This window comes from Loxodonta africana, chromosome 24 (genome assembly GCF_030014295.1).
Source record: "Loxodonta africana isolate mLoxAfr1 chromosome 24, mLoxAfr1.hap2, whole genome shotgun sequence".
In the NCBI taxonomy this organism is placed as follows: Eukaryota; Metazoa; Chordata; class Mammalia; order Proboscidea; family Elephantidae; genus Loxodonta; species Loxodonta africana.
This window is the reverse complement of record NC_087365.1, coordinates 755,161-769,022: the sequence shown is the minus strand read 5'-3', so window position 1 is coordinate 769,022 and position 13,862 is coordinate 755,161.

Sequence of the window (13,862 nt, the reverse complement as noted above, 5' to 3'; positions counted from 1 at the left end):
TGTCCATACAAATACTTGGAAGAGCTGAGTAAGCTACCATCGAGCAAAAATCTAATGCCCCAAAGTCAATAAGAGACTACAAGAAATATTAAGAAAATAGAAATGATGGCTCACTCAAACGAACAAGAAAAAAGGAGAGACATCATATCTATGGAAGCTTGACTAATGAATGGAACGGAAGAACACAATACAATGATATTAAACAAGCTCATAGAACTAAAGGAAAACACAGCAAAAGAACTAAAGGCAATCAGGAAAATTATCAAGGAACAAAATGAGAATATAAACAAAGAGATAGGAATCATAAAAAGAAACCAAACAGAAATACTGGCTATGAAAGAGACAACAACTGAAATGAGAAACTCAATGGAAGGTTTGAATAACAGATTTGAAGAGACAAAAGACAGAATCAGTGAAGTTGAAGATAAGATAACCAAAATACTAGAGGTCAAAGAACAACAAGGGAGAAGGATCAACAACACCAAGCACAGTTTGATGAAACTATGGTACAACATCAAGCAAACCAACATATGCATCGTAGGAATTCCGGAAAGAAAAGAGAGAGATAAAGGATCAGAAAAAAATCTTTGAAGAAAAAATGGCAGAAAGCTTTTCAATCCTGGTAAAGGACGTAAATCTAGATATTCGAGAAGCTCAATGAACTCCAAGTAGGATGAATCCAAAGAAGCACATACCAAAGGACATCATAAGCAGGTTATCAAAGATTAAAGACAACTGAGCCAGCCAACGTGACACTATAGACAGAAGCACCACACCAGCCCTCTACAGCAAAGACCAAAAAAACTAAGTAAAACAGATACAAACGTCAATCCTGGACCCCTAAGAATCAAATGAAGAGATAAAGAACTCAGCCAAGAACTGAATGGAACAAGAAACTGACAGAGAATGAGGAGAGCTATGGAATGGGGGTCCCCTACCAACTAACGTGGTGCAGACTCATCATCTTGGACCTCAGCCACCAACAATGGCAGACAGGGAGTATGGGAAGGCAACTTCATGGAGCCCCCAAGAGGAGACAGATCTCTGCATAACCAGGGATACACTCTTTCCACCTCCCACCTGTCTCCCCTCTACATGGCTTCCACCACTTTGCAATGGGCCACAGTCCCTTGGCCAGAGAGACAACAGCTCCTTGCTACCTGGATTTGCCTCACCCCCACCAGCCAGCTCCTTCAGTGCTATTTTTGTCATTGTTGTTGTTTTGGCTTTTTTGTTTGCTTCTTTTCTCTCTCTCACTTCCTTCCTTTCCTTCTCCCGCACCTCCCAGCTAGCACCGTGTGCAATCTCCACCCCTTCTTGACAGGCTGTGTCACATTGCTCCACTAGAGAGCCACTGGCACATGGCCTCTCCAGATCCATGCCACACCCACTGGCAGGCTCCTTCAGCACATTTCTTTTTTTGTTTGCTTTTGTTTTTCATTTTTCGTTGTTGTTGTTTCTTCTGTCTCCCTTCCTTCCTTTTCTTTCTCCCACACACCTAGCCCCATGCGCCACTCTCCTCTTCTCATCAAGCTGTGCTAGAGAGCTTTTGCACACAGCCTCCCTAGGTCTGCGTGATCACCATAGGCTGGATCCCTTAGCACCATATTTTCTATTTATCTTTACTTTAACCTTCTCACTTTTACTTCCCCCTCCCATCTAGGCCTGGTGCTGCCTCTGCCACTTCTTGACAGGCCACACTGTGTTCCTCAGCAAGAGAGACATCAGCTCACCCCACCCCAATTCCACCCTACCTCCAACAACCAGCTCCCCCAGCACCATATTTATTTATTTGTTTTTATTTGGTGTTGTTTTTGTTTGTGTTTTGTTTCATTTTATTTTGTTTTTTCTTTCTTCTCTCTCTTTCCCTTCTTTTCTTACCTTTCACCAGACCACCTAGCCCCATGCACCACCCATGACCCTTCTTGACAGGTCAAGCCACACTACTCAGCTAGAGAGCCACCAACACATAGCACTGCAGGGTCTGCCCTGCACCCACCCACCAAATCCTACCCCACCACCATTTTATTCACTTTTTCTTTTGAAATTTTTCTTTTTTCCTTCACTTTATTATTTTTTTTGCTTTGTTTCATTCTCTTCTTTCTTTCACCCACTTAGCTCCACACATCACAACCTCTCCCTTCCCTCCTGCCTTTCTACACCACACACTGAGCACCATACCACCAAGTGGCAGAGGCATGGACCACTGGACCCTGCCATCCACTGCCCTCCAGCCCTGACCTGTTGACCCCACTATGTGCTGCAAATGACCCATCCATGCCCTTGACCCTTTGCTGGACCTGCCCTGATGCACCATAGCTGAGCAACAGGCCCTGTCCACTTGGACAATGTGGTGAGAAGTATTCTGCCCACAGATGAGCAAGAAACAAAGCACATCCAGCCTGCTGCTCAGACATAACCAAATAAAACAAAAAAGTAGGATGAAACAAACAAATCTACAATCAATAAACAAAGAAAATTAATCCTGAATGAATGTCCTGAAGAAAGCAAACAATATCAAAACATATTTAAAAAAAAAAAAAAAAACCAGGACAGGATGGCTCCAGAAAGCATCAAAAATAAAAAACTAGATGACCTTTCAGTAGAAAAAAAGGCACTGGAACAACCTGATATGGAATTTAAAACTCTAATATTCAGGGCTCTCCAAGAGATGAAGGAAAATGCAGATAAAAATAGACAAAATCATAGAAAATATGGACAAAATCATGGAAAATATAGACAAAACAATGGAAGAATTCAGGAAAACATGCAGGGACCAATGTCAAAATAAACAAACAACTAGAAATGGCACAAAAACAACAATTAGAAATCCAAAAGATAACAAAGATTTCAGAAATGGACAGTGCAATAGAAGGTTTTAGGAGCAAATTTGAAACAAAAGAAGACAGCATCAGTGAAATTGAAGACAAATACTTGGATACCACTTTGGGGAAAAATCAGAGAAAAGAATGAAGAGATCCTGAGAACAATGTGATATACAAATAAAAGCAAAAATTTACATGTGATCAGAGTCCAGAACAGGAGAAAACAGAAAAAACGAAAAAGTTCTTTGAGGATTTGCTGACAGAAAACTTCCTTAATATCTTAAAAGATAGAAAGCTGACTATCCCAGAAGCTCAACGAACCCCATATAAGATAGATCCCAAAAGAAAATCACCAAGAAATGTCATAATCACACTCACTAAAACCAAAGACAAAGAAAAATCCTGAGAGCAGCTCGAGAACTATGAAAAATCACATACAAAGGGGAAACAATAAGACTACGCTCTGATTACTCAGACACTCTGTGGGGCAGTTCTACTCTGTCCTATAGGGTCGCTATGAGTTGGAATCGACTCGACGGCACTGGGTGGGTCTGATTACTTGGCAGAAACCATGCCAGCAAGAAGGATATGGGATGACATACATAAAACCTTCAAATAAAAAATTGCCAACCAAGAACTATATATCCTACAAAACCCTCACTCAAATATGATAGCAAAATTAGGACATTTCTAGATAAACAGACATTAAGTATTATGTAAAAACCAAACCAAACTTACAAGAACTATTAAAAGGAGTCTTTTGGTTAGAGAACCAACAGCATCAGACAACAATATGAATCTAGGACGCAAGACAGCATCAGCCAGATAGAAACCTAGGTAATGAACTCTCAAGGATAAAACAAAACTAAAAGATTTACAGTAGGGAAACAGCGACGTCAATCTGTAAATAACAACAAGGTCAGAACAATAAAAGAGGGAATAAACAATGTAAGTATAGAACTTCCAAATGGAGAGGAAGTCAAGGTGATTATCAAGTAATAAAAGACTAGTTTAAACTTAGGAAGATGGGGTAAATTTCAAGGTAACCACAAACAAAATTAAAAACCTACTCAACAAAATAAAGAAGAAAAATAAAGTCTTGGTAAACACAAAGTCTACAAAAACTAATGAAGTGTAAAAAAAAAAAAAATCCACAAACAAAAGGAATTCAGCACAGGACAGTAAGAGGAACAAAGAAATGTCAGCACCACAAAAAAAAAAAAAGCTCTACAAAATGACAGCAATTAAACTCACACCTATCAATAATCACACCAAACTTAAATGGCTTAAATGCACCCATAGAGAGACAGTGACAGAATGGAGAAAAAAAGCACCTACCAACATGCTGTCTACAACACACACCTTAGAAACAAAGATGTAAATATATTAAAAAACAAAGGATGGAAAAAAACATATCCAACAAACAGAAACCAAACAAGAACAGGAGTGGCAATACTAATCTCAGAAAAATAGACTTTAAGAAAAATCTACCATAAAAGACAAGGAAGGACATTATATAATGATTAAAGGGACATGAAGACATATCTATAATAAATATCTACACACCAAAAATACATAATTTATGTTCCAAAATACATAAAATAAACTCTAACAGCAATGAAAACAGAAATTGACAGTTCCACAATAATAGAGGAGGCTTCAACACACCACTCTTGGTAGGGGACAGAACATCTAGAAAGAAACAATAAAAATACAGAAAATCTAAATGACACGATCAACAAACTTAAACTCACAGACATATATACAACACTCCACCCAACAGCAGCAAACTACAAATTCTTTTCCAGTGCACATGGAACATTCTCCAGGATAGACCTCATTTTAAGCAGCAAAGGAACCATCAACAAAATTCATAACATGGAGATAATACAAAACATCTTCTCTGATCATAATGCTATAAAAGTAGAAACTGGGTGGGGCCAAGATGGCTGACTAGGCAGAAGTTTCCATTGAAATCTCTTGCAACAAAGACCCAAAAAAACAAGTGAATCAATTACATATATGACAATCTACGAACCCTGACCACTGAGCACAGAACTAAGGAATCGACCTGAGTGACAGGGGGGCAAGAGACCATGCAGAAGCAGTGACTAGTTGCCGAGCCCTCGTAGCACCCCAGCTCTGATTCCTTGGTGCTTGTCTTTGGCGCAAATGCGGTGGGGCTGATGGTAGTTTCCTGAGACATGGCAAGCACGGAATGCAACCCTAACTCCCTGGGACAATCTTGGCAAGGAACTAGCCAGAGTACACAGGCTACACACACCTCTGGAATCTCAGATAAAACAGTGTTCTTGACACAAGATGAGTGATTTTGTCTATTTTACCATGCTACCCTCTCCCTCTCCTATCTATCTGATCCCTGCCCCACTGGCTTCACTAACATTTGAATTCCCTGGGCCTGAGATAGAAATGCCCTGCTTTTTTCTGACCTATTCCCCTGGCTTGGGAAAAGCACCAAATTATTAGGGGGAAAATATTTTCCCAACTCCCCTAAGCTGGGAGATCAGAGCAGTAGCAGCTCCCACAGACTTTGGCTTTCACCTCTATGTGGAACCAGGTGGCTATTATAAAACAAAGGCAAATTTGTTAGAGGTCTGACTATAATTGTTTCAGCTGAGCAGTGTAAGGAAGGTTTTGGAGGTCTGATACTGCTCTATCTATTAAACAGAGCCCTCACCTACCCACAGCAGGGACCTGAGGGCTGAGGCTCCATCGACACCACCTAGCCACCTGCAAAAGGAGTCTGAGGATAGTGGTGCCTACCAGTCTTTACAGGTATAAGCATTGGGTGCCTAAGGTACAGCTGCAGAGCCCACCTACCAGAGTGCTCTAGAGAACAGAGATGCTCCTTCCTCACTGGCACTTAGGGGAAAGCTGTCAGCACCCTGCCCTCCTCAGAGTGTGGCCCCCTGACACTACCAGAAACCATTTGCATACAACCATCACCACTACTCCTCTAAGATAGTAGGTGAGAGCCTACACTACACACTAGGTGACTGACTACCAGGGCACCTAAGCTGATTCTATTCAAAAATAATGAATGCACTTATAGGCTCATATACCTGGTAACAGCTCTAACCATCTGGTAACAAGACATTAGTGCTTCAAAGTCTCCAATAATCAAGTTAGCACACTCTAGTAGCCCATTTGAGTATACTGAAACAAAACAAAACAATAAGATAGGACTCAATGAGCAAATATGAAATAAATTATTACAATAACTTATAGATGGCTCGGAGACAGCAGTTGATATCAAATCGCATAAAGAAGCAGACCAAGATTGCTTATACAAACCCCCAAAACAGAGAATCAAGATCTCTCCCGGATGAAGATATGTTCCTGGAATTTCCAGATGTAGAATACAAAAGATTAATATACAGAATGCTTTGAGACATCAGAAATGAAATCAGGCAATGTAGAGAAAAAGCCAAGGAACACACAGATAAAGCACTTCAAGAAATTAAACAGATTATTCAAGAACATAATGAAAAATTTAATAAGCTGTAACAATCCATAGAGAGACAGCTTTCAGAAATTCAAAAGATTAACAATAAAATTACAGAACTACACAACTCAATAGGAAGTCAGAGGAGCAGAAATGAGGAACTGGAACGCAGAATTGGGGAGTTGGAAGATAAGGCCATTGACACCAATATATTTGAAGAAAAATCAGATAAAAGAATAAAAAATATGAAGAAACTCTAAGAATCATGTGGGACTCTATCAAGAAGAATAACTTGTGTGTGATTGGAATTCCAGAACAGGGAGGGGTAACAGAAAACACAGAGAGAATTGTTGAACATTTGTTGGCAGAAAATTTCCCTAAAATCATGATAGATGAAAGGATATCTATCCAAGATGGTCATCGAACCCCATACAAGGTAGATACCAAAAGAAATTCACCAAGACATATTATCATCAAACTTGCCAAAACCAAAGATAAAAAGAAAATTTTAAAAGCAGCCAGGGATAAACAAAAACCCACCTACAAAGGAGAATCAGTAAGAATAAGTTTGGACTACTCGGCAGAAACCATGCAGGCAAGAAGGCAATGGGATGACATATATAGAGCACTGAAGGAGAAAAACTGCCAGCCAAGAATCATATATCCAGCAATACTGTCTCTCAAATCTGGAGGCGAAATTAAGCCATTCACAGATAAACACAAGCTTAGAGAATTTCCAAAAACCAAACAAAAGCTACAAGAATTACTAAAGGAAATTCTCTGGTCAGAAAATCAATAATATCAGATATCAACACAACACAAGGACAGAGAATAGAGCATCCTAATATCAACTCAGATACGGAAATCACAAAAACAAAATAAGATTAATTTAAAAAAACCCCTGAAAACAGGGAATCAATGATGTCATTATGTAAAAGATGACAATGATCAATAAATAGGGACTAAATACAGGAGGCATAGATCTTCCATATGGACAGGAAATCAAGGTGATACAAGGAGATAGAAGTTAGGTTTATACTTAGAAAAATAGAGGTAAATATTAATGTAACCACAAAGAACACTGACAAGTCTGTACTTCAAAATAAAAACCAAGATAAACATAAAGACACAGCAAAAAACAAATGCAACTACAATGAAAAAGAGTAACACACAATTTACAAAGAAAAATTTCTCAGGACAAAAAAGTAAGTGGAAAAATGAAATTGTCAACAACACACAAAAAGTCACCAAAATGACACACTAAACTCATACCTATCTATAATTACGCTGAATGTAAAAGGACTAAATGCACCAATAAAGAGACAGAGAGTTGCACCCAATGACAGGGCTGCAAGATACATAAAACAAACACTAACAGCATTGAAAAGTGAGATAGACAGCTCCACAATTATAGTATGAGACTTCAACACACCACTTTCGGTGAAGGACAGGACATCCACTAAGAAGCTCAATAAAGACACGGAATATCTAAATGCCACAATCAGCCAACTTGACCTCACAGACATATACACAACACTCCACCCAACAGCAGCAAAGTATACTTTCTTTTCTAGTGCACATGGAACATTCTCTAGAAGAGACCACATATTAGGTCATAAAGCAAGCCTTTGCAGAATCCAAAACATCGAAATATTACAACACATCTTCTCTGACCATAGGCCATAAAAGCAGAAATCAGTAACAGAAAAACCAGGGAAAAGAAATCAAATACATGGAAACTGAACAACACCCTGCTCAAAAAAGACTGGGTTATAGAAGACATTAAGGAGGGAATAAAGGAATTCAGTGCTCAGAGGTCAATGTATATCAATAAATGCACACATACAAAAACTAAAAAAGAAAGGGCCAAAATCAAAGAACTGTCCCTACGACTTGAACAAACAGAAAGACAGCAACAAAAGAAACTCTCAGGCACCAGAAGAAAACAAATAATAAAAATTAGAGCAGAATTAAATGAATTAGAGAACAGAAAAAACAATTGAAAGAGTTAACAAGACCAAAAGCTGGTTCTCTGAAAAAATTAACAAAATTGATAAACCATTGGCCAGGCTGACAAAAGAAAAACAGGAAAGGAAACAAATACCGCAAATAAGAAACAAGATGGGCGATATTACAACAGACCCAAATGAAATTAAAAGAATCATATCAGATTACTATGAAAAATTGTACTCTAACAAATTTGAAAACCTAGAAAAAATGGATGAATTCCTAGAGACACATTACCTACCTAAACTAACACTAACAAAGGTAAAACAACGAAATAGATCCATAACAACAACAAAAAAAAAAAAATTGAAAAGGTAATCAAAAAACTCTCAACAAAAAAAAGCCCTGGCGCTGATGGCTTCACTGTAGAGTTCTACCAGACTTTCAGAGAAGAGGTAACACCACTACCACTAAAGGTATTTCAGAGTATAGCAAAGGACGGAATACTCCCTAACTCATTCTATGAAGCCAGCATAGCCCTGATACCAAAACCAGCTAAAGGCACCACACACACACACCTACACACAAATTACAGACCTATATCCCTCATGAACTTAGATGTGAATTCCTCAACAAAATTCTACCCAATAGAATTCAACAACATATGAAAAATAATTCACCATGACCAAGTGAGATACCACGTTTGCAGGGATGGTTCAACATTAAAAAAAAAAAAAAAAATTAATGTAATCCATCATATAAATAAAACCAAAGACAAGAACCACATGATTTTATCCATTAATGCAGAAAAGGCATTTGATAAAGTTCAACACCCATTCATGATAAAAAAAAACTCTCAGCAAAATTGAAGGAAAATTCCTCAATATAATAATGGGCATTTATACGAAGCCAACAGCCAACATCATTCTAAATGGAGATTCTGAAAGCATTCCCCTTGAGAACTGGAAGCAGACAAGGATGCCCTTTTCACCACTCTTATTCAACATTGTGCTGGAGGTTGTAGCCAGAGCAATTAGCCTAGATAAAGAAATAAAGGGCATTCAGATTGGTAAGGAAAAAGTGGAAGTATCTCTATTTGCAGACGACATGATCTTCTACACAGAAAACCCTAAAGAACCCTCAAAAAAACTACTGAAACTAATAGAAGAGTTCAATAGAGTATCAGGATAAAAGATAAACATACAAAAATCAGTTGGATTCCTCTACACCAACAAAAAGAACATCGAAGAGAAAATCACCAAATCAATACCATTTATAGTAGTCCCCAAGAAGATAAAATACTTAGGAATAAATCTTACTGGAGACATAAAACACCCATACAAAGAAAGCTACAAGACACGACTGCAAGAAACCGAAAGACACCTACATAAGCGGAAAAACATACCTTGCTCATGGATAGGAAGACTTAACATTATAAAAACGTCTGTTCTACCAAAAACCATCTACAGATACCAATGCAATTCCGATCCAAATTCCAATGACATTTTTTAATGAGATGGAGACACAAATCACCAACTTCATATGGAAGGGAAAGAGACCCCAGATAAGTAAAGCATTACTGAAAAAGAAGAACAAAGAGGGAGGCCTCACTCTACCTGATTTTAGAACCTATTATAACAGCACAGTAGTCAAAACAGCCTGGTACTGGTACGACAACAGACACATAGACCAATGGAACAGAATTGAGAATCCAGACATAAATCCATCCACATATGAGCAGCTGGTATTTGACAAAGCCCCAAAGTCAGTTAACTGGGGAAAAGACAGTTTTTTTTAACAAATGGTCCTGGCATAATTTGATATCCATCTGCAAAAAAAATGAAACAAGGCTCATACCTCACGCTATGCACAAAACTAACTCAAAATGGATCAAAGACCTAAACATAAAATCTAAAACGATAAAGACCGTGGAAGAAAAAATAGGTACAAGGTTAGAAGCCCTAATACATGGCATAAACAGCATATGAAACATTCCTAAAAATGCAGAAGAGAAACCAGATAACCGGGAGCTCCTAAAAATCAAACACCTATGCTCATCCAAAGACTTCACCAAAAGAGTAAAAAGATTACCTGCAGACAGGGATGAAGTTTTTAGCTATGACATTTCTGATAAGCACCTGATCTCTAAAATCTACATGATTCTGCTAAAACTCAACTACAAAAAGACAACCCAATTAAAAAATGGGCAAAGGATAGGGACGGGCACGTCTATAAAGAAGACAATCAGGTAGCTAACAGATACATGGGGAAATGCTCATGATCAATCATTAGCCATTAAAGAAATGCAAATCAACACTATAATGAGATTCCATCTCGATCCAACAAGGATGATATTAATCCAAAAAACACATAATAATAAATGTTGGAGAGGTTGTGGAGAGATTGGAACACTTGTACACTGCTGGAGGGAATGCAAAATGGTACAACCGCTTTGGAAATCCATTTGGCGCTTCCTTAAAAAACTAGAAATAGAACTACCATACAATCCAGCAATCCCACTCCTTGGAATATAGCCTAGAGAAATACAAGCCTTTACACGAACAGATATATGCACACCCATGTTCACTGCAGCACTGTTTACAATAGCAAAAAGATGGAAGCAACCAAGGTGCCCATCAATGGATGAATGGATAAATAAATTATGGTGTATTCACGGAATGGAGTACTATCCATCGATAAAGAACAATGATGAATCCACAAAACATTTCATAACATGGAGAAATCTGGAAGGCATCATGATGAGTGAAATTAGTTGCAAAAGGATAAATATTGTATAAGACCACTATTATAAGAATTCGAGAAATAGTTTAAAGGAGAAGAAAATATACTTTGATGGTTACAAAAGCGGGGAGGGAGGGAGTGTAGGAGAGGGGTGTTCACTAATTAGATAGTAAAAAAAAAAAAATTAGATAGTAGATAAGTTTTATTTTAGGTGAAAGGAAAGACAATACACAGTACAGGAGAGGTGAACACAACTGGATTAAACCAAAAGCAAAGGAGTTTCCTGAACAAACTGAATGCTTCAAAGGCCAGCACAGCAGGGGTGGGGGTTGAGGACTATGGTTTCAGGGGACATCTAAGTCAATTGGCATAATAAAATCTATTAAGAAAACATTCTACATCCCACTTCGGTGAGTGGCAACTGGGGTCCTAAATGCTAGCAAGCGGCCATCTAAGATGCATCAATTGGTCTCAGCCCACCTGGAGCAAGGAAGAATGAAGAACACCAAACACACAAGGTAATTATGAGCCCAAGAGACAGAAAGGACCACATAAACCAGACTCCATCAGCCTGAGACCAGAAGAACTACATGGTGCCTGGCCAGAACCGATGACTGCCCTGACAGGGAACACAACAGAGAACTGCTGAGGGAGCAGCAAAGCAGTGGGATGCAGACCCCAAATTCTCATAAAAAGATCAGACTTAATGGTCACACTGGGACTAGGACCTCGGAGGCCATGGTCCCCAGACCTTCCGTTAGCCCAAGACAGGAACCATTTTCAAAGCCAACTCTTCAGACAGGGATTGAACTGGAATGTTGTTGTTGTTGTTAGGTGCGGTCGAGTCGGTTCTGACTCACAGCAACCCTATGCACAACAGAACAAAGCACTGCCCAGTCCTGAGCCATCCTTACAATCATTGTTATGCTTGAGCTCATTGTTGCAGTCACTGTGTCAATCCACCTTATTGAGGGTCTTCCTCTTTTGCGCTGACCTAGCACTCTGCCAACCATGACATCCTTCTCCAAGGACTAATCCCTCCTGACATGTCCAAAGTATGTAAGACGCAGTCTCACCATCCTTGCCTCTAAGGAGGATTCTGGCTGTACTTCTAACACAGATTTGTTCATTCTTTTGGCAGTCCATGGTATATTCAATATTCTTCGCTAACACCACAATTCAAAGGCGTTAATTCTTCTTTGCTCTTCCTTATTCATTGTTCAGCTTTCACATGCACATGATGCAATTGAAAATACCATGGCTTGGGTCAGGCACACCTTATTCTTCAGGGTGACATCTTTGCTCTTTAACACTTTGAAGGGGTCCTTTGCAGCAGATTTACCCAATGCAATGTGTCTTTTGATTTCTTGACTGTTGTTTCCATGGCTATGGATCCAAGTAAATGAAATCTTTGACAACTTCAATCTTTTCTCCATTTATCATGATGTTGCTCGTTGGTCCAGTTGTGAGGATTTTTGTTTTCTTTATGTTGAGGTGCAAGCCATACTGAAAGCTGTGGTCTTTGATCTTCATTAGTAAGTGCTTCAAGTCCTCTTCACTTTCAGCAAGGAAGGTTGTGTCATCTGCATAACGCAGGTTGTTAACGAGTCTTCCTCCAATCCTGATGCCCCATTCTTCTCCATATACTCCAGCTTCTCCGATTATTTGCTCAGCATACAGATTGAATAGGTATGGTGAAAGAATACAACCCTGACGCACACCTTTCCTGACTTTAAACCAATCAGTATCTCCTTGTTCTGTCCGAACGACTGCCTCTTGATCTATGTAAAGGTTCCTCATGAGCACAATTAACTGTTCTGGGACTCTCATTCTTCGCAGTGTTATCCATAGTTTGTTATGATCCACGCAGTCGAATGCCTTTTCATAGTCAATAAAACACAGGTAAACATCCTTCTGGTATTCTCTGCTTTCAGCCAGGATCCACCTGACATCAGCAATGATATCCCTGGTTCCACGTCCTCTTCTGAAACTAGCCTGAATTTCTGGCAGTTCCCTGTCGACATACTGCTGCAGCCATTTTTGAATGATCTTCAGCAAAATTTTGCTTGCGTGTGATATTCATGATATTGTTCTATAATTTCCACATTTGGTTAGATCACCTTTCTTGGGAATAGGCATAAATATGGATCTCTTCCAGTCAGTTGGCCAGGAAGCTGTCTTCCATATTTCTTGGCATAGATGAATGAGCACCTCCAGCGCTGCATCCATTTGTTGAAACATCTCAATTGATATTCCATCAGTTCCTGGAGCCTTGTTTTTCACCAATCCCTTCAGAGCAGCTTAGATTTCTTCCTTCAGTACCATCGGTTCCTGATCATATGCAACCTCTTGAAATGGTTGAACATTGACTAATTCTTTTTGGTATAATGGCTCTGTGTATTCCTTCCATCTTCTTTTGATGCTTCCTGCATCATTTAATATTTTCCCCATAGAATCCTTCACTATTGCAACTCGAGGCTTGAATTTTTTCTTCAGTTCTTTCAGCTTGAGAAGCACCAAGCGTGTTCTTCCCTTTTGGTTTTCCATCTCCAGCTCTTTGCACGTGTCATTATAATACCTTACTTTGACATCTCTAGACACCCTTTGAAATCTCCTTTTCAGGTCTTTTACTTCATCAATTCTTCCTTTTGCTTTAGCTGCTCAATGTTTGAAAGCAAGTTTCAGAGTCTCCTCCGACATCCATCTTGGTCTTTTCTTTCTTTCCTGTCTTTTCAGTGACCTCTTGCTTTCTTCATGGATGATGTCCTTGATGTCATTCCACAAATTGTCTGGTCTTTGGTCACTAGTGTTCAATGGGTCCAATGTATTCTTCAGATGGTCTCTAAATTCAGGTTGGATATATTCAAGGTCATATTTTGGCT